Source organism: Pipra filicauda, unplaced genomic scaffold, assembly GCF_003945595.2.
Source record: "Pipra filicauda isolate LSUMZ 115617 unplaced genomic scaffold, ASM394559v2 scaffold295_size919547_pilon, whole genome shotgun sequence".
NCBI classification, from domain to species: Eukaryota; Metazoa; Chordata; class Aves; order Passeriformes; family Pipridae; genus Pipra; species Pipra filicauda.
Genome location: NW_024104415.1, coordinates 4,995 through 22,836, shown reverse-complemented (window position 1 = coordinate 22,836; position 17,842 = coordinate 4,995). Strand labels below are relative to the sequence as shown.

General features: G+C 42.2%; 1 long non-coding RNA gene across 1 annotated transcript in view; it reads left to right on the top strand.

The window, feature by feature from the left end:
- Window positions 1-17,396, top strand: part of LOC113986913 — a 28,989-nt gene extending 11,593 nt beyond the window's left edge. The window contains exons 2-3 of the long non-coding RNA XR_005564211.1: window positions 16,348-16,426; window positions 17,254-17,396. This is a non-coding gene — a long non-coding RNA (uncharacterized LOC113986913). The remainder of the gene's footprint in view (window positions 1-16,347; window positions 16,427-17,253) is intronic.
- The last annotated feature ends 446 nt before the right edge of the window (window positions 17,397-17,842 follow it).

The following is a 17,842-nucleotide window of genomic DNA, read 5'->3' as shown; positions in this document are numbered from 1 at the left end:
CTGACTGTGGGGTTCGCTGGAGGACCTCCCTCACAGCCCTTCTTTTCCAGCTGTTTTCACTCCTCTGCATTTTCTCATTTGTAGAAATACAAAAAAAATGAAATTAGAACCAAGTCTTTGCAGCAAATATCGGATTCTAAGTTTGCCTCCCTCCCCCCCACCAGAAAAAAAAATGTAGAAAATTTTGTGTCTCATGGTCTCTTAGACACAAAATGTCTTTGTTAGTTCTGGTATCAAGTTCGAAAGGGGAAATACGAAACCCCAATTTTAGAGCACAGTTCCTGTTTTTCTGACTTGACAGTTTGAGCTCAGACTTTATTGCTGCTGGTTTTTGTTAGTTTTGGAAGCAGGCAAATACTGTTTGATAGTTTAGCAAATGGGTTAGACTGGGCATAACATTTCTCTGTCCTCTCTTTCTTCTGAGTTACGGTGAAAACTTCACCCAAACTGGTCATGTTATGCTTTTTCTGGCAAAGGAGAGCAGAGAGGGGTATTTTTTTAAGGCTAACCCAGTATGACAGAGAAAAAGTTATTATAATTCATGCATAAGGTACCTAATAGAGTTAGTTCAAGTATAAGACTCAACAACCTGTGACTTCCATAAAATATGAAGTATTTTTCTTAAAGGTTTCGGGAGAGTGATTCTCCTCCTGTGTTTTCTTTTCCCTTGATGTCCAAAAAAACCACTCAACCCCAAAAAAACATACTGTTGGTATTTTGTCAGTGAGAAGGGAAGATGTAATAAAAACCTGACATAACTTCTGAAGGATATAGGTGATGATTAACTATAAGATTATAACATTAACTCTATGATTTGTTACCACTGGTCTCTCTTCTTCCCTTTGTCATTTCCTTAAGATCTCTTTTAAGGCATAAGCATCAAAATTAAGTTATTTGGGTTGGGGGATATTGCTGCAAATCTGGCAAAGACTTTGGTTTATATCATTTTTGAGCACATAAATAGTTCTGGAGGTCTACTTAGATATAGAAAATATACAGGATCACATATTACCACCTATAGTGTCTATACATGTTATATTAAACAGATTATAATTGCTATCTGATTAGCTTGATTAGTCTTGATTAAATTGTACATCTGTGCTGAAGGTTTTGTAATGGTTTTTCTGTTCTTCTCTGTTGTGACTGTAAATGTACAGTCAAAGTATAAAAGTTACTAACTTAACTATGTGGAAATTCCCTATATGTGACCACTAGTTCCTGTAAATCCTGTAAATAAGATGAAGACTTGCTTTAGGAGGGTTTTTCTCTGGTTTTTGGGGAGGGTTGAACGAAGAATGACAGAGATACTGCATTCAGAGAGACTGTCTGCACAACTTTTGGGTTTCCAAGGAGAATGGGCAACTCAGCAACTCTGTGTCTTAGGGGGCAACTCAGTAACTCGATGTTTTAGGGGCAACTCAGTAACTCAGTGTGGCCACGGCTGAGAGGGAGAGAGGGTAAGAAAGTGTTTCTGAAGTGAGATGCTTGGTAATGACCAGTGGAACTTTCAGAGAGTGATAAATCCTTAATTTTTAGCCCTTTTTAATATTGGCTTTCGATCCTTTTGTAGCATAGTCTTATGACTCATTTTCTTAAAAATGATCACTGAAGTTTGAAAGGACATGTAGAGAATTGTGATGACCCAGAGGTCTCGAGACTGGCAGTGGTGTCCAGTGTGTAAAGCTGGAGCTGTCACAGCCAGACTGGGAAAGTAAAGCCGGGAGGGCTTTGGGGTGAGTCAGACACGTCTGAGTCAGTGCTAAAAGCCATTGAACAAGACTGTCCCAGCTTAGCTATTTTTAATATTCGCTTACTCACATTTACTGTACTAAGCTCTTTACAGGAAAGGTAGTTAAAAGCTGTAGTAAGCTCTTAAAGCCACTTTTTGTGGCAGCAGCTTATTCAATTGATTTGGAGTGATGTCTTCAGCCCTGCTTTTTCTGAGCTTTTAAGGTCTTAGCGTAATTCTTGGTGTGCCTGATGCTCCCAGAAGTGCTGCAGTCCAGTATTCACATCATTGCCTCTGGACCTACAGGGATAAATTGGCATCAGGGCCAGGCCTTACAACCAGATCTGAAGTGGTGAGGAGCAGCTTGGTAGTACCTAAATGTGCTTTTCTACCTCACCAGGAAGTCTGTTTCATAGGCAATAAATATTTAGCACATATGCAGTAATTAATGTCCACGCTCTGGTTCTCTTTTCAGATTATTAACACAAATTCTTACAGACTCTTCAAGAAAGGCTGCAAAGTTCAGCTCCAATATAATATAGGTAGATTTTATTTGTTCCTGTAGGAAGTGAATAGTTTAAATATATATTAAAGGGTTTGTTCCTTGTCAGCCAAAAAGCTCATTCATTATTCACCCCTCAATTGTCTCTTTTGCTTGAGAACTGGTATCTTTATTCATCATCTTAATGAAGGAGTTCACAATAATTTCATAAGGGCTGTGATTTAATATATGAATAAAATATTCTAGAGGTTTAGCCACAAGGGAATATCCAAGTCCCAGCTTTTGTGTTGTAAACCCCTGTTTTCAAATGCACATATATTGTTTATATTATGTATGACAATATATACTATATTATAATATATAATTATATAATGATATTTAATATGTTATAATATCTAATATATTATTTACATAGTCCTTAGGGTGCTGCCCTTCCCAGAACAGCACATGGAGCTCTGATGGCCAGTGAGGTACAGCCCTGTCTCCTTTCTTTACGTTTCTTTATATTACCTTCTTTACAGGTATTCTTTACTTATTTACAGATGTTTCCAGCTGTGTTTGAAGGAGAAGGAAGTTTAGCAGGTTGCTTGGGGTGTGTGTGTGATGGAGTTCAGTGGTGGCTTCCTGTTTACTGCTGCTGATTGAGGAGCAGGAGAAGATGCAAGAGTGGTTTGTGGATTCACTGCAGCCGTGGGTTGGGATGTTTGCAGTGGAATCCATTTGCTGGCTGGAAGTCACTTTTCCTGCTGCTGAAAAATTTCCTGCTCACAGCCAAGTTCCTTGAGCTTCTTGTTGGCACCTGAGCTGGGAAGGGTGGTTTGGGGTCCTGGTTCTTCAGCCCAGAGGTTGTTTGGTTGAGTGTGGATAAACTAAGCCTGCTGGAGCTGTGGAAGCTGAGAGGAGTTGTGTTATCAGCCTTGTGGGAAGAAAGGCTGAGCTGTGGCACGTGCAGCTGGTATCCTGGGACTCCTCAGAGCAGGAGAGGCCCAAAGATCTGTTGGCGTCGAGTCACAGCAGCAGTTTAATGGTCCTGCATCCAAAGCTGCTCTTGGGAGAGAGGGAGGGAGAGCTGCAGCTGAGCAATATACTCTGAGCTTCTAGGGAGCTGAAATCAAATTATAACTGGACTGAGAAGTGGAATGGCCACAAACATTTATGAAACTGCTCTTGCCCAAAGCTGGAAATTGAGAAACAGTGAGCTCCTGTCAATTTTCATAATATAAAGACAGTACTGGGAATGGAGGTAGACACCTGGAAAGGTATTCCTCTCATAATTTTTTACTTTGACCAGACCTTATTCTGAAATATAGAGTATATGTTGGAAATTGGGGTATTTTGCAGCTTCCATGCATTGTATAAGACTCACAGGAGGATGATTCTGGTGTTAAAGACCACGAAGTTACCAGGCAACAACTGCAGAAATGGCACTGGCAAATGTTTTCTAAAAAGAGAGAAATCAGTGAATTGTAAATAAACACGGGATGATTCAGCCCTGCCAGAATTTTGTAGAAGAGATAAGTTGTATTGTTAAACTGGAAGAGGGGTAAGACTTTCTAGAGCAGGAAAGTCCTTCGAGTGCCAGGTTGGAGTTGTTCAGGGTGAGATCCCGTGGTTACCACACCTCTGTGTCAGATGGGAAGTGTAGTAGAGTCTGTCTGGGTTTGGGACCAAACCATCAGCAACAGGATATTTGTGCAATCTGCAGTACAAACTCTCAAATCCATAACCCTGCAGGACTCCCCAGGGAAATGAAAGCAAAGTCCCACTGCTCACCATTGTACTCTGAAGTCACTGACGTGTCTCAGCACCTTTGAACCACTGTTGACACAATTCTCTGAGGCAAATATGTAAAATTTACTCCTATTTAGCCTAGTTAAAAATAGCATGTGTATTTGTCCAAGAGATTGAATGAATTGAGTGTAAATATTTGGTTTGCTTGACAGGGCAATACTGGGATACAGCTCATAGTTGACAGAAGACTCACATCAGCAATCCTCTTAATTGTAGCAACCGCACCACTCCAAGCCAGAGCATCCACAGTTAAACTGGCCAGTGAAAATTTACTGGCTGGAAATAACTGTTAGAGCTTTGGGTGGTTGAAAAAAATCCATAATTGTGTATATGGTGTCTTGAAGCACCGTGTGCTGGGCTCAGATCATCAGCTCAAGTATGTGCAGGCTGGGGAAATACTATTTCTAGGTGGTGGTGGAGGACAGGACTGGATTTTCAGGTTCCTTCCTGCAGAACAAGCTGCTTGTGGCAGAGTCTGCTGTGCTTAAATGCTAAATTGTCGGTTGCTTTGGTTGTCTCAGGAGATAAAACTGATACCAGAACAACAACAGGGTGTTCCTCTGTTTCAAGCAGAAAACAAGTCTTAGATAAGACTTCAACTGCAGCAGTTGGCAGCTGGGCCTCCAGAACATCAGGCTGTTCCGTGTTCTGAAGGAGAATCCATGTGAAACCGTGGAGAATGTGGGCTCTCTTAGTGTCCAAAGGAACCAGTTCAGGCTCTGCTTTTGGGTCACCGAAGGATCCTGGTTATTTGGCAGAGCTCAAGTTGTTGACTGGGAATACTTTCTAAATAGCTTTATTTGGCTTTCATCAACTGCCTTCCTTTGTTTCAAGTGGCTTCTGCCTGAATATCAAATACTTGTATTTGATTTTGGGGAAGAAAAGAGCCTGCAGCTGTGAGAAATTGTGATTTTTTTTTCCCCCAATTTTTGTTGCAGTTGAGATCAGAGAAAAAGAATCTGTACCATGTCATTTCTTTATCATCTTTACAGATGATATTTAGGGCTTAGCTCCTGTTTTAAAGTAAGATAGACAATATGAGGATTCAGAGTAGGCAAAATAAGGATTCATTAAAGCCTGAAAATATAAAAGTAATTGCAAGCAAACCAAAGTATATCCTGGAGGAGAGTTCACTTCTCCAGATTTGAATCTGCAGTTTAAAGAGACAAGTTTAGATGCAGATGTGACATCTCTGCCCTACTTCAGACTTCTGTCTCAGGATAAGATAAAATGCATTCTTGGAGTTAATTGTCTGGATTGGCAGTGAGAGGAGGACACAGTCTCTTGCTCAAAGGCAAACATCTGCATTTAGCCAGATGTGTGGGAACATGGCAACGTGCAGGTACTGCCAGGGTCCTCTCTCAGCTCTGGCTGGAAAACCTGTTTTGAACACCACTTCTTTTTGAACAACCCTTTTACCTGAGGCCAAGGTGAGCCCAGGGCAGTGCAAGCTCCTAATGCAGGTGTTCCCATACTGCTTATTCCTGAGAGAAGAGGTGCTTTGCTCTTTGAAAAGATCAGTGTGTGCCTCATTGCTTTTCAGAGACTAAAAATAGACTGATTTCAAGTTTTATCACTGTGATCCTTTTTCTCTAAATGTTCATTTAAACACCATTCTCCATATTCTTCTCTCTTCCACACACTTGCAGCCACCTCAGACCTTTGGGTTTGAAGCACATGAAGTCCTTAGGGATGAGGCTCCAGCAAGGCACAGCAGTCCTTGCAGGGACCTTGTGGATGAGCTGACCCTCTGCCTGCCCCAGGAAACTCCAACCTTAGGGACATGGTGAGCAGAGCAGATAATAAGCCCAAAAAATCCATAAAATGGACTTCAAAGAGGGACTCGAGTGTTGCTCTCATTTTGCTTCAAACAAGTCAATTAAGTAGTCCCAGTTCCTTCCTCTGGCTAATAGGGATAAATGTCTTTACAGCTACCCATGAATACAGGGGTTCTCTGGTGATCAGTCAATAACAAAAGGTAATTGCTGGGTGTGTTTATCCCAACAGACAGACAATAGAGAACTGCATTTCCCACTTGTATTAAAAATTATGTCTCACTGGCAGCAAATATTTCTCATCTCCAGTCACACACATTCTCTGTAAAATGCACAGACGTACGAACATGCCAGTGGATACTGTGCTGTTGAGAAGTAGCTGCTTAAATTAAAAGCTGGAAAATACAATTAGCTTCAAATAGCAATGTCACAATTTGACTTTGGGTTTCCTTTCTGGGGGCTGATCTGCTTTCTGGTCTCCATAATGGTGGTGAGGGCCAATAGGAGATGAACTTTAAATGCATTTATTGCTTTTAAATGCATTTAATTTATTTAATGGATTTAATTGGGTGGTGAAATGTGAGAAAGCAGCTGTCAGGCTGCTGGTGCAGCACAGTGGGGAACAGGTCCACTGTGAGTGTGCAGCTCTCGTGTCCCAGTGTAGCGATCTTGTCCCCAGGTGTCACATGTGGAGGCAGAGGTGGGACTGTCAGGGGCCTCTTGGGGGGCTGGAGTGAGTCCAGAGAAGGTTACGGAGCTGGGGAAGGGTCTGGAGCACCAGGAGCGGCTGAGGGAGCTGGGGGGGCTCAGTCTGGAGAAAAAGAAGATCAAGAAGGACCTTCTTGGTCTCTGCAACTCCCTGACAGGAGGGTGGAACCAGATGGGAGTTGGGCTCTGCTTCCAGGGAACAAGGGACAGGACAAGAAGAAATGCCCTCGAGTTGTGTCAAGGGAGGCTTAGATTGAATTCTAGGAAAATTTTCTTCCTGGAAAGGGCTGTCCAGCCCTGGCACAGCTGCCCAGGGCAGTGTTGGAGTGCCCATCCCTGGAGGGATTTAAAAGCCGTGTGAATGTGGCACTTGGGTACATGGATCAGTAGTGACCTTGGCAGTGCTGGAAGATTTGGACTCGATGACCTTAAAGGTCTTTTCCATCTAAATGATTCCATGATTCTATGATTCTTCCTTGGGATGTCCATTTCTTGCCATGAAGTGCTGAACTGCTTCCTCTGTTCCCACTTTTCTAAACTTAAAACATTTTTTTCTTTACACACTGAGCCAGTGTAGGCCAATAACTCTCCCTGGGAACTTTTTGGGTTGGAAAACTCCATGTTGTTCCCTTTCCACTGAGCATGTCTCTTGTTCACTTATGTGGTTAAATATAAATTTATTTATTTTTTGCTTTACTGTTTATTAGAGTGTAAATTAATCTGAATGCTTCCAGTTTTTCAATAATAGTACCTCCTTGCTACATCCAGCATTGTTAGAACATTTACATTCAATTTATCACTTGCTTCAGCATTGGAGAACAGTGGTGCAACTTTTATTTATTTCCAGACATACTTCCATTTGCTATAGTGAGAAGAATGAAACCAAGTATCTAAGAAAGCAAAACCTTCTTCTAAATACAGTAGTTAACAGGTTTAGTACTAACTCTCCTTCATTAGTTTTCCAACAAACAGGTTTTAGTTGGAGGTCAGTGTGTGTGATTTCCAAAGCTCTGGGTGGCATTAGTGTCGCTGCTGTGGAGCTCTTTTTGTCCTGTAAATTGGTCTCAGATGTTGTGGCTTTCCATGGCAGCTCTTTTGCAAGAGAACGTTTGTGTATAAATGATCTCCCGAGCAACAAAAAATGATCCATTCATAGGAAGGAGCAGTTTCCTCACAATCACAGGTATCAGTAGCTCCCTGTCCAGGATGCTGTGGTGGCCTGCACGGTGTGGGCAGTGGGATGGGCAGGGAAAGCTGGAGTCACTCCTGCAGTCGTGGAAAGGAGAGCTACAGTCTGTTACCACGTGTAGGTGGTGGTTTGCACAGTGCAGCAGAAATCATAATGCAGCTGCAGAGGAAGAGTTAAAGCTGCTCTTTGGACCAGCACTTCTAGTTTTCTAGACCTGGAAGCACAGCCAGTTGAGTGGGTTTTTTTTTTTTGACTATGGTAGGGCTTCACACTGTGCAGAGAGACCAGCTGGAGTCTCCTTGATTCCTCCTTAGTCAAGGAACACCAAGTGCAGATAGTTGGTATTGCCATATTTTCCCTTTTGCAGATACTGGGAGAAAAAGGAGAGAGAAAAACTAAATGTAAACCCCATTTCTTCATCTTACTAAGTTTCACTGAGCCAGGTGGCAGGTTTTCCAGGAATTAGGTTGTGCCTGGAGGACAGAGGTGCCACACGGAAGTCATTCATTGTTAGGATGGATGTTTTTGTTTCTTGGTTTCAGCAGTTGTGTTGGCAGCAGCACAGCCACCCAACAGCAGAGACCTGGGATGAGCTGACTGAAGGAAAGGTGCTTCTTCTGCAGGGGCCTGGAGAGGTCAGGTGAGGACAGGAGGAGGTTGGTCCCTTTTGTTTGGTAGCTGTAAAACTTGTAAGACAAGTCTTTTGCTGAACCGAATGAACCTGAAGCCCTGGGGGTAAGACCAGAGGTAATCTGAGCTTGGGTGTGAAGTTCCATGGAAATCTTTCTTGTAGCACCATTCCTGTTCTGTTTTACCTCGTGTGATGGCCTTTAGAGATGTGTGATGATCTTTAAAGATGAGTGATGGCCTTCAGAGATGTTTTTGCATGGTGACTTATGGGACCACACAGCTACAATCAGCACCTCCTTCCCTACCAGAGCACCTGCTACTTTACAGAGATTTCTGCAGTTCAAATCTCAGCTTTTTACTGTGTGGCATCCAAAAAAAATAAATATTTTTAGTCAAGTCACTGTCATTAACCTTGTAGCAGGATGATTTTAATAAAAGAGGAGCAGAGAGCACAGAGAGGGTAAGAGACTCTGAAGATCAAATTTCTCTTGCTGTCCAAAGCCCATGAATTTCTTATGGAATTGTATGGTTTTCAACTATGTTATAAAAGGAATGTTTAGGTAGGGGATATCTTTGTTGGTGGTTTGCTCTGAGCAGGACAAAGATACCTGATGAAGTTTTTTTTACTTTTATTTGGGACTTGTTTTAAATGGCAAGCCCTTAAGAGTGAACTGTAACAATATCTTCTCACCACATTAAAAAAGAAAAAGAAAAAGGCAAACCATCAAAAAACACTTACCAAAGTGCAAAGCCACCACAGGAAGCACAAGACTACCAGAAGCCATCTGGGGGATTCAAGACCTGTGCCATGTGCACAGTAGATGTTGACCACATAGCTCGAACCTCCTTAAGACCTTTTGAAGTGATCTAAATGGCAGCGGCTTAGTGACACTTCTTGTTAAACCAGATCCAGTGCGAAGAAGTGCCACTATTTCAGTTTGTTCTTCTGAGAGCTGCTGTGATCAACTTGAAGTTGCTCTTTGCCCTCAGTAATTCCTGCTCTGTGTGAGGTGCCAACACTGCTTCTGGCAGCTCACCTCCAGAGCAGGATGATGCTGGGCAAGTTCCCTCTCCGGGTTAAAGAAATTTTAATGTAGCAAAACCTCCCCTGTTGCTTGTTCCTTCTTTGAGGCCTCCATGTGTGTGGTGGCTGATGGCATAGCAACTAGATGATTTTAAGGTCCCTTGCAACCCAAACAAGTCTGTGATTCTATGGTGAGGGTAGTGTAGGGGGTGAGGTGGAGCTTGTTTGCAGCCCCTCTTCGCTGCCACCATTGTAGTGTGCAGTTGGTGCTGCCCAGCTCTGGGGAGGAGGAAGAGGGGGTGGAGACAACTGGGACAAGAGACTCCATTTTATGCTACAGGTTGAAAATGAAAAAGGTTCAGAACATCTTTAGCTGCTCTCAAGGAAGTGGCTACAGGGCCAAGCAGGAGGGAAGTGACCGTGTGTGGTTGCTGAGCTGGGAGCTCTGGTAGAGGGGGCTGTGAGCAGCCGCCGAGTCTCAGAGTGGGGGAGCTGTGCAGCAGCTCTGTGGTCACCAACAGGTCTCAGCCCCTTTGCACGTTTTACATACCCCCAAACTAGAAAGCTGAAGCCTCTGAGAAGTTCTCCTACTCGGTGTTTGGAGGAACTTGTTTCTACCTGTTGTGCTGGAGGCTGCAGAGTGCGATGTGGGAGATCCAGGCTAGTTGCCGCTGCTGATTTCCTGGGTAAGTGAGCAACTCATTTAATCTCTTCTCTACTCATTTGCAGAAGAGACGTGTTCATAATGTTTCTTGTGCTGTCCCACCAGTCTTGGCTTTGCTAGATATCAGCTGGTTGCTTGTTTTGGTTTGTTTCTCACTAAAGATCTAAGACACAATCGGAAATCCAGGTGCTGTCGTAGTAAATCTGTGCTTGCTTTTTCCTTAAAAGCAAGTAAAATGTAGGATTTCCTTCTTGAGGAGCACCAGTGGATCATTGAGGTGCTCATTGTGCCTGTTTTGCAGCAGGGGGGTACAAACAGCCCCCTCCCAGGTACACTCTAAGTAATTACCCAGCATAAAGGAGTGTGGAACAGTTTGGTGCCAGGATGGGACCTGGAGTTCAGCTCTTCTCCACATACACAGCCTGTGGAGCAAATGGAATCAGTTAAGTGAATAAGGTGGAGGTGGGATGGACTGTAGCTTATAAAACTTGGGTTTTGAGGAGAACTTGGAGCTCCAAGAGCCTGTAGATGCATAAGGAGGCCCCAGAGATCAAGTTTCTTCATCAAACATTTCAGCGTGGTGGGATCTCTGAGATTTTAAGGCTTGGGAGAACAGAATGAGATGACCTCTCTTATTCCAGTCTGGTTCAAGAGAGGAGTTGTTCTGCAGTTACAGACCTTCATCTGGAAGGTGTGAACGATGAAGCTGCTCCACCTCCCTCCTGGTGGCTTTTCTTTCTTAGGAAAACTGCTGATAGTTCCCAAGTATTCAGGAAACAAAGGGACCTTGACTTATGAGGTGGTTTTGTGGAGGAGGAAGGTAGATGTGGAAGTCCTGTCACAGTGTTGGACAGTGAATCCCCCTTGTGCTCCTAAACCCCAGCACTGTCCTGGCCACGTGGCTGCTCTTGCCACGTCCGTGCATGGGGAGTTGTGTGATGACGTTGGCCCGCTCTGGTCCTCCAGTGGGCAGAGAATGTCTCATATGTTGAAGTGGTTTTTCTTCCATTCTGTGTTCTTTTCCACTCCTGCCTCTCTGATGGATCTGTACAACAACTACAGCGTGTTTTCCTCCCTTGGCAAAGGTAGAGCCATTCCCTGGGCTTCAACACCTCCTCATAGACCTGAGTACTGTGCTTAACTCTTGAGTTGAAAGAGTTACTGTGTGTTAGCAGAGCTGGGGTGTGACCCCATGTTCACTCCCTGTGTGCCCCAGTTCCCAGTGAGGAACATTATATTCACTTCTATGGAATTTTTGCTTTTACCTAGTACACAGAGCATGTGTGTAGTCCTGCCACATCCTGCTCTAGTGACCTTTGGGGAAGCCCAGAAGGAACAAGCTTTCCCCAACCCTTTTTTTGCAAGAAAACATGGATTTGGAGGTCTTTGCCACAATGACTGATTTTCCTGAAAGTTTTTCCACACGTCTGAGCTGAACATCAGGAAACCCCTTAAATCAGTGTGGTGGCACCGGGAAGAGGCCGCGTTTCCTGAAGATCTGCTTCATTGCTGGGAAGATGACATGGCTCTGTGCCAGAGAACTTCCATCCCTTCTGAGAGGTGCAAACTGCTCCTTGCGTGCAACACGGAGATGAGGAGAACATAAAGGAAGGAAAAGGATCATTAATGCAGTGTCCAGGCAGGAATAAAAACAAATTGTCCATGTAAATGACTTTAAAACTGGAATCTCCCTTCGGTCTTTGTAATAAAGCTCTGTTTTTTAGATAATTGGCTTGTGAAGAAAAACTAATTACATAAAAATCATGTCATTGTTGGAAGGTTTCCATGATGGCTTGAGGCTTGATACCTTTGCCTTCAAGGAAATTAATACTGTTTTAGCTGAGGATTGGTTACTATTGCCTGGATAGGGTTGTAAGTGGCTCAAGAATTGTATCATTTGAAGTTGCTATTGCACCAGAAATTGTGAATAAAAGACAGTTAAGTACACATTTATAACTTAGAAGCAAGTTATAAAAATCTAGTTGATGTGTTCATTGCAGGGGTTTGGACCTTTAAAGGTCCCTTCCAACCCAACCCATTCTACAAGTCTATGAAAAATTGTTGATCACTAGAGAAGCCCAGTCCATATCCAAAGGAAGAACAGTCTGGAAAGGTCAGGTAATAGAGAGGAAAATGTGATTTTGTGTTTGTGTGCGTGTTGCTGCCTCTGCACCAGGACATTAAAGGTGGCACATTAACATGCAGCTTTCTGAGAGGGCTGAAAAACTTCTTCCCACACGGGTGACACGTCACGAAATTCAGAGAAGGAGCTGAAACTGTGTTGGAAAAGCACAGGAAGCGAGCAGGGTCAGTTCTCATAGAGCAGCAGTGAGCTGAGTGGGTTTGTAAAGCTGGTACAAAGTCAGTGAACACACCAGGACTCTGCCTCCTCTGCTTTTCAGAGCTAAAAATGGAAATATAGAATATCTGTTAATACAACGAAGGCGGCTGAAACACCCGACCATGTGCACCCTGTTTTTCAGTTCTTAAGAACTTTACTGCACATTAACTATTTTTGATGAAAATTTCCATTCCATGCCCTCTCAGCCCCATTTTAAAGTAAAATTTTATGACATAGATCAGCCATATCACAGTCTGAATTCTATAGAAAAACCCAAGAGGAATTAGTAATTCTGGTTTTGGGGCAGAGGTGAACAGTATGTGGTGAGGTCACTCTGACTAAAAGAATAAAGTAAATACAATAATAAAATAAATAAATTGTACATTTGGTAATAGTCCTGTAGAAAACAAATAGCTTGTGATCATATATATAAATTTTCAATAAGTCTCCAATAGGTTATGCTGGATTAGATGCATGTCCTCTGCTGTAAAGGCTATGACAAGTTTCTTGAGCAGGGTGTTGAAAAAATAAGAATTGAGAGCTTTTGGGCTGACATAAAGTATGAATAGCACAAAAATGACATTCCGTACATGCCTAAGGAAAGTTTGTCTGTTACTGTCTGAGCCTGAGCAATCACAAACATCCCCAGGCCGTGTCCCTGTCACGAAACCAGAAACTATATTGGCTGAGAGGGCAAAAAAGAGGAAGAACTTGCAAATGGTGCTTCAAAGTGAGTTTTGGTTTGGTCAGATTTTATCTGGGATTTTCCTTTACTCATATTTTAGGGACTTTTGCCCTTGAAATGGACCTTCCATCTTTTCCTTTTGGTTCCATGGGCTCTGTTTATGGTGGAAGTGTGCTGGTGGTGGAGGTGGAGCAGGGCTGCTGTGGGGGGTCAGGTATTGTTTTTGTGGCAGAACTCCCCAAAATAAGCAGGAAGCAAAACCTGCATTTGAAATCCAAGCAGGTCTCAACTGGGGGGTTCTTCTCAAAACCTGTGTGTGTTTTGTATTTTTTCTCTGCCCGTTAAAATGTTTCGTGAAGGGAGACCAAAGGGTGTTGGGTCTGTGGGGTCTGGTGGTCCTGCTCCTGGCAGGCTCTGCTTGAATCTGCTCTACCTCACAGTGCCCTTCTTTTGGGAAGTGTGGAAAAATTTAAGTGTGTCCTGAGAGCAAGAAAGCTGGGTTGGGACAAAATCCCAACAAATCTTTTTGTGTGCTCAGGTGGGGATCCTGAACTGTGTGGCCTCGCTTGAGCTCAGCTAGCTGACAATTTGCAGTATCTCCCAGCTGATGGGTTTATCCTCTGTTTCCTTATTAAAGCCAAGTTCTTTTTGTGTTGTGGGGTATTTTTGTGGAGAGGACTCTCTCTCTTGTGGAAATGTCCCAGCTGCACTGGAGGCCTGGGAGCCAAGGCTGGCTTTCCAGGGCTCCTCCTTCCAAGCAGCAGCTTAGCTCCTTCCTTCTGGTTCAAGGAAGATTTGCAAATAGTTTCAGAAGTATTTAATATCTCCATCTGCTTTTTCTTAGTTTTCAAGGCATGCAAAATTTTAAAGGGGTTATTTAATAGTGTTGTGCATTTGGTTTTTTGCTTAAAGATGCTGGAGCTCCTAGGCTTTAACCACTCTTCCTTTACTAAGGACATCTTGGCCATGGCAAGTCATAGGCAGGAACTTGAGTTTTTACCAAATATTATTCTCTGCCAAATATTTCATTAAGTCTTAATAGTTTAATAACCAAGCTGACTTAGAACAACCCGCCTTTAGAACTTCCTCTCCCTATTTTGTAACTTTTCATCCTTGATACCAAAAATTTGTGAGGTCTTTGTCTGTGTGTGAGGAAAAATGCCTGTGGGCTCCAGATCTGTTCATTGGCATCATCCAAAGGAATTAGATGTGAGTTTTGGCAGTCGTGGGTGCCTGGTTTTGTGTTTGTGCCCCAAATCACTGATTTTGTGGTTGTAACCCTTGCTGAAGATGAACCATCATCCCCATCTGCTGGTGCCCTGGGCTGGGGATTTGCTCACTCTGCCATCTAGGTTCTCTGTATCACTTCTATTAAGATTAAACAGTTTTGTGAGTCAGAAAACTCTCAATCACTTAAAGAAACTATTTACAAGTTCTCAAAGCTTATACTGAATTGACCAGTGGAGTAATTATGATTAATGTATATATGAATATACTGGGCAAAAGGTCTCAATACTGTGAGCTTCTACATCTGAGCAAAAGCCCTTTCACTGCTGGCAGTGGGGAATGAGTTCATATACAAATGCTATAGGAGACAACTACCCCTAAAGCTGTACTCAATGAAACAATGCCCACATTCATCCAGTTCCAAAAAATTAGATCTTAAGTAAAGACAGTGTTACCATTTTATGAATATTTTTGGCCGAGTTAAGTATGTTTTCATCCTGAGTTAAGTATGTTTTCCATAGGCAAAGCAATGAAAATTAATTTTCTATCTGTATAACATTTCTGCCTGTTGGATGCTGCAGCAGAGTCTGGAGGAGCTGCCCTAGTGCTCTTCTGGCCTCAACCTGTCCATACCATAATATTACTGTGTAGGTCTGGTGAGGGATGCTGAGAGACAGCAGGAATTTGTCCTGGTCAAAAGAGACATTTTGGAAAATGGCGATGCATTTTTAAAACGGGAATTCCTGACACTGAGCATGGGAATATCTGGAAAACTCGTTAGTAAATAATAAGTCAGAGATTGGATGTTGGTTTGTTTGGTTCACCCCACAAAGTGTTTTGTAAATGAAGCAGTATTTAAGGATTTTTTTAGGACTATGGGAATTGCTGTGATTAAAAACAAGAGTAGGAACTATTAACCAAACCAAAGATGGCTCTGTTGAAAAGCAGCATGTTTGATTTATGAATTTGCAAGAAGGCACTGGTTTTATATTCCCCTCACATTTTAAAACATCTGGACAATCTTTTTAATATTATGCCCACACAGACATCAAAATATATTGAGCTTCACTTATATGTCATTTAAAAGGGGGTGTTTTCAATTAGATTAAAGTTAATATCTTTAACTTTTGCATTTAAATTTCATGGTGATGTGCAGAAATAATTACTGGCTTGTCTGTATGTTCCAGTAATCATGCTCTCAATTATTTCTTCCCCATATTATTGCCAAGGGGATGTGTCTGGAAACTCAAATTTAGCATTCAAGTGGCAAGGGTGGAAGGAACATGCAGTTTAATTGTGAATGTGTGCTGTGCTGTTAAATGTTATTTTTTTCTATGATAATATCACGTTTTTTGGGCACTTCCCAAACACAGGGAAAGCTTTTGTGGCAGTGTCAGAGTTTCTCCAGACTGAGCCTAAGGCTTTTGAAGCAATATTTGTTGAAGTCTGTTCTATCAGATTAAAGGCTTTACACTGTTGAAGCAAAACCAAAACACATTTAGTTTTAAGTACATTTTGGCAGAGATAGGGGAGAAGGAGAAAAGGGGGAATGGAGACTAGAAATGGAGGAATCTTTCAGCCTCACAGGAGTGATACCAAACCAGCAGTACTGTCAGGCTTATTTCAAACACATTATTTAAGTGATAATCTGGAAGGGGAAGAAACAATAGACACTAGGAAAGACCTGCATTAGCAATATGTAGGTGAAAATGTGAAGAATGGAGTGACTTCGGAAGCCATGAAGGAGGTAAAGCAGAGAGGAGAATGTTCCTGTGGTGTCCCAGCTGATGGTTGCAATGAGTGTGACCTCAAACTGAAAATATGGAAAAAAGCCAATGGATAACCAAGGCTTTCCATGTGGTTTTTGTTTGTAACTCAGCCAGTGCCCGCAAAGAGTGAAAAGAAATCAGTGTATTCTTGTTGTGACTGCCTTTGGTTGAGACTAGATCCAGATCTCAATCATAATAATGTAAAGATCCCTTGGATTGCATAGGGCATTTTATCAACCTGATCATTTAATTTGTGCCTCAAACTGTACAAAGCCGTTCCTGACAATTTTAATTGTTCCCTTTTTTTTTTCAGTTGGAGTCAAGTTGCTCCTGGAGAGGTGCAGACAGTCCATTTCAGTTGTGTGGAGGATCCCACAGTCACATAAATGCAGGTGTGTTGGTTTTGATGTTTGGGTTTTGTTTGTTTTTCAGTGGGAGGATTAATTTCATAAACTGTAGAATTGGTGGTTTGGGCTTTTGTTGTTAATTGAGCTAATACTTAGTAAAACATGGAACACAGACCCCAAATCATCTGTTTCCTTTTGGCTCTTTCTATTTAGGCACTAGATATAAAATGCAAAATGCATTTTCTTTTGTGTCAGAGATGTCTTCTTATGCATTCTTGGCAGTCTAAAAGCTTTTGGTTTTAAGTCTACTTAGTGATACTTTTTCATTCTGGAGAGAGAGAGAAGCAGTAATAAAAAATAACTCTGCAATAAAGCTTATTTCACCATGACTCATTAAGTATCAGGAGTTTAAAACACAAAGGGTGAAAGGGGACAAAACAATGAGAAATATTTAGCTGTTAAGGGGACTGTAAAAATAGAAGCTGACTTTTTAAAAAAGGAAACATAAATTGAACTGTTTATATTATCCAGTCTCAAGTGCTGTTTTTTAGCCAATTAGGTGCCTAAGGATGTGAAAGTTATTTGTGCTTTACGGTAAGAAAGAAACCTTCTAAAACAGTTGTGGAACCACCAGAAGAGAAGGGAATTATTTGGAGCAGAGTTCCCAGAAACAGAATAATCAGTGACATTTGATTTTTCACTTTTCATCTCATTGGTTTGGAATAATCAGGTTCCCAATGTGAAGATTTTGAGAAGTGTGGTGCCTGGCCCATCAGAGTAAGAAGTGGCCTCACTAAGTGATGGATTTGTGTTCTGATAAACATTCAAACTCTCCTTCACCCTTTCCTTAACTATTTTTCCTCTGCTTTCAGTATCTAAACGTAAAAGAAGATTGCAAAGCCATGGCTTTCTGTGCAAAGATGAGGAGCACAAAGAAGAGTGAAGTAAACCTGGAAGTTCAGCATCAGGGCTTAGAAATCCTCTTCTACCTGCAAGATAAAGACCCCATTTGTTACACCAGCGGGGAGTTCACCTCGGAGGAGCTGTGCATTGAAGCTGCCCAGAGGTGTTGTGAGTACCTGGATTTCATTTGATTTGATTTGATATGATTTTATTCCCAGTATCGAAAGTGATGCATCCTCTGCATTTGAGTCAGTGTTTGCACAAGCAGTGTGCATTTTTTGTGGCCTAGGATGACAACTTTTGCCGAGGGGCTGTTTGGTCAGTTCTTAAACAGGATCTCTCCTGTGTTGTGTCACTCTGGTCTGTGACTCAGCAAAATACTCAAAAATATATGTAATTCTCCAGGAAATAGTGGATTAAATCTATGTTTATCTCACAACCCACTGTACTTCTATATTTACAATTCTGAGGTTAATTCCTGCCCTGAAGCCAGTTTTGTGTCCCCATGGAACACTAAATGTTATTCAGCTAACATGGGAGTGGTGAATCTGGCTGTGT